This window comes from Orycteropus afer, unplaced genomic scaffold (genome assembly GCF_000298275.1).
Source record: "Orycteropus afer afer isolate SDZICR_OR568_19922 unplaced genomic scaffold, OryAfe1.0 scaffold00488, whole genome shotgun sequence".
NCBI lineage: Eukaryota > Metazoa > Chordata > Mammalia > Tubulidentata > Orycteropodidae > Orycteropus > Orycteropus afer.
Window position 1 is genome coordinate 244,423 of NW_006922075.1, and position 4,123 is coordinate 248,545.

The following is a 4,123-nucleotide window of genomic DNA, read 5'->3' on the forward strand; positions in this document are numbered from 1 at the left end:
CGAGGCAGTATCACTACGGAAGTAGGATTGCCCAACCTTCCTTCCGAGGAGTGGCTGGTGGGTTTGAACCGCCAGCCGTCTGGTTAGCAGGCAAGTGCTTATTATACTTATTTAATCTGACTTCAATATTGTTCAACAGGTTTCTTTTGATTTATTCACTTGGCACAGTTTTTTAATTCCTTTTCTTTTCTTTTTTTCAGATTTTTCTTCTTTTAAAAAAATTTTCCTAAGAGGTTAGCCAAAATTATTTAAAGAAACACATCACACAGAAATGTCACAAAAATAAATAAAAAAAAGAGTAGGCAGACAATGGGTAATGGAGATTGTTTTTAAAAGAGACTTGTGATAGGAAAGAAAAATGAACAATTTTTATATACTATTTTATGCACTGACTATAAACCATAGAAGTAAAAGCTTTCCTAACATTGTTGGTCTTCCTTACAGTCTCTTGAAATTCTGCTAGGAATTCAAGATGACAATCTGATACTTCACAGTCCTTTGCTACATTCAGGTGCGAAGAAAACATAAATAGACTCTCAGGATGCGTAGGGTCAATATTAGTGAATATAAACTGCAATTTATCATCATAATTTTAAAAAAAATCTCTAATCTAAATCTTCCGTTATAAAAGCCTGGCAGTTTCTGCAATCTTTTCCAGCTCTGTTCGTTAGCTTTGTTAAGCAGTGTATATAGTTTTCTACTTTTTAGCAATATTCTTCCTTAAGATCCTGGTTATTTGTAGTCAGTATTTCCCTTTCCTGCCTTTTGCATTTTACTTCAGCAATCAATTTTGATTGTTGAAAAAAATCATCTTTTTTTTTCCCTTGAATTCTGCCTGCAGAGCTGATTTTGATCATCCAGAAACATCTCAACCGTTAAATGTCCCTCCTTTAATTTTGCAGACAACTCACACACACAAACACATGTGCATACTCATGTATGCATGAAAACATGCGCACCTCTGAGTTCCTTAAGGGCTTTAGGACAGGGTTAATGTTTAATGTACCTAATGTTTAGCATATACTAAGTGCTCAATACATATTTATTGGAAGGAAGGAAGAAAATTGACTGACACAAAATCTGTTCCCAGAGAGATACTTGTTTGAATTTTGTGCAAATGTGCATCCTCAAAGCTACTTTAGGCAATCCCCCGTCCAAAAGGCAGGAGAGCCGTGGGTCATACAGTTATTTTTACCTTAGTGACCTGGCCAGATGACTAAAGAATTGATTATACTGAAAGCTGATGCAGTTACAGCATAACAACATGGCCTGGTTTGGGTTAATTTTGGTTAATTAAGACATGTTCATACTTAGGAATGAGGCACTAGCTCTATGTGGCAAACCTAACACACCAACCGTGAAGAAAACACACCTATTATTCAAAGCCTAGGCCATATTACATCACATTATTAAGTAGTGTTACAACATGCTCTTGGCTGTGAATTGTTCTCAGTGTTCCTGAAGTAAAGAATAATATATAATCAGTGTTCACTCAGAACAGAATAACCAAAGAGAACAAATACAATGTGATATCTCCTAATACTGAATGAGATAATGCATTTTGTATGGATATATTATGCAAACTGAGAGAGCAAGAAATGACGGGAATTGACAGGAATGGATGATAAGGAGTATCAGTAAACAAGTAGGGAAAGGACATATTCTGAAAAGTTGTCACTTGTACACAAGAATCAGCATCCTCCAACTAGTCATAATATTAACTTGCACTCCTGCTGATAATAGCTAACATGTTATTGCCTTTCCATTAATCACCATTTTCACACATAATAATAAAATTGTAAAGTGCTTTCAGATATGTTATCTCTTTTGATTCTGGCAGAAACCTTATGAGGAGATTATTAACTTCCTTCTTTAATTTAGAGAGGTTAGGCATGTTGTTGCTAGTGTTGTTAGACGCCGTCAGGTTGATTTCAACTCATAGTGACCCCATGTGACAGAGTAGTATAACTGCCCCATAGGGGTTTCTTGGCTGTAATCTTTATAGGAACAGATCACCAAGTCTTTTCCACAGAGCCACTAAGTAGGTTCAAACTACCAGCCTTTTGGTTAACAGTCAAGCATTAACCCTTTATATCACCAAGGCTCCTGAAGTTAGGCATAGTACACAAAAATAACTGCCCAACCTACAAATTTGTAGAAGCCTGTTGTTGTTGTTGTGTACCGTCAAGTCGGACCCGACTCATAGTGACCCCTCCTTGGGTTTCTGAGGCAGTATCATTATGGAAGTAGATTGCCCAACCTTCCTTCCAAGGAGTGGCTGGTGGTTTGAACCGCCAACCTTCTAGTTAGCAGTCAAGTGCCTTAGGCACTAGGCTACCAGAGCTCCCTTATAGGGGCCTAGCTGATGGAAACATTGGAGATGTCCCACAGAGGGAAAAGGTAGTCTTAATCTTAGATTTCAACTCACTGACCCACTTTTCCCTGCACCCCCACCTCAGCTACTGGTGTATTCCCATCAGAAAGCAAATAGTGGGTCCAGGGTCTAAACCCTGGAGTCTAAACAACAGTTTGAAAAGAAAACCTAGGGCTTAACTGTTCTTTATAGAACTACCTCCAAAACAGGAATTGAAAAACAGATAAATGAGAAAAACTTCCCTAGGAGTACTTTAATTCTACAAAAGAAAGGAACTTTTTAATGAGACCCCTCACTAAATAAACAAATTTGCAAACAACACATTGACTCTTATCTACTTATACCTACCTGCAAAGTAAGCTATGTCCTGCTCCCAGGCAATTATCTATGAGGTGAGAAGGGAACCCAATCAAGGTTAGAAAACATAAAGCTTTTGTTCAGGGCCTCCTTATCTACCTTGGAAGGTGACCTTTGAGAAACACCTGAATCTATAAGAACCTAAAAAGGCAGAAGGAGGTTCAGAGACAAGCTTATTTGAAAAAAACCTCCTTGGGTCTTACGTGCTTCTCTTAACATGAAACTACCTTCTTCCCTAAAGAATGGGGTTCTTAAACTTAAAATGTCTTGTGGCGATTGTGGCCAGCCACAAAAAGTGGCTAGTAATCATAACTGAAGTAGCATCCACTGTTTCTCTTCTTCCCAAAGCAACCATGGAAGGTGATACTGTTCTCTCCATCTTGCCTGAGAAGAGATTGAGGCATAGTGGACAAAAGGAATTTTCCCATAGTCACACTGAAGTTTAGCAGGGACTGTGTTTTTGTTTTTAATGAAACAATTACTAAAGATTTTGAGGTATCATTTTTCTATAAATGGCAAGACATTCCTAGCCAGAAATATTTAATCACTATGACCAGCAACAGGAGCTATGGTAGTGTAGTGCCTAAGAAGGCCGGCGGTTCAAACCCACCAGCCACTCCTTGGAAGGAAGGTTGGGCAATCCTACTTCTGTAGTGACACTGCCTCGGAAACCCAAGGAGGGGTCGCTATGAGTTGGGGCCAACTTAACGACACATAACAACAACAACAACATGACCAACAACAACAAAAAAAACCCACTCCCATCAAGTAGATTCCAGTTCATAGTGACCTCTGTTGGGTTTCCCCTGTTGGGTTTCCCCGGCCTAAATCTTTACAGAAGTATTGCCTCATCTTCCTTCTGCAGCGTGCCTGGTGGATTTGAACCACCACTCTTCTGCTTAGCAGTCAAATGTGTTCCGCGCCACCAATTAGGCAGAAAGCGAAAGGGGATAATTTAGGATCAAGTGCCAAACTGAGATGGTGGGTCTTATTCTCAGTGTGGAAGGAAACCAGCCATTGTATGAGATTGTTTATAAGAATGACAGGACAGCTTCTAAACCCAGGCTGAGTCAGAAAGGCCTAAATTTGAGCCCTTGCTCAACTCCTCAGGTACTTCTCAGGATTTTTAACAGTATTAAAGGGGACAACAGTAGATAACTTAACACTCACTGAGTACTTCAAAGGTGTTTGCTATTGTAATTATTTATTTAAATTGTAGAAGGAGAACATCAGATTGTAAATAATGTTGTGGTTGTTTTCCTGTGTACAGACTGTAGCAAAATGCAACCCAGGCACTTTAGGGAGGTATAAATCAAAACCTATTATTATTTTCTTGTATTTCTTCCTACTATAAATTGGGAGTAATCAAATGTTACTATGAAAACTGAGTTG

The 4,123-nt window shown here is 38.8% G+C and overlaps 1 pseudogene; it reads right to left on the reverse strand.

Moving 5' to 3' along the window:
- Positions 1-376: 376 nt before the first annotated feature.
- LOC122151492 overlaps positions 377-4,123 on the reverse strand; it is a 24,256-nt pseudogene continuing 20,509 nt past the window's right edge.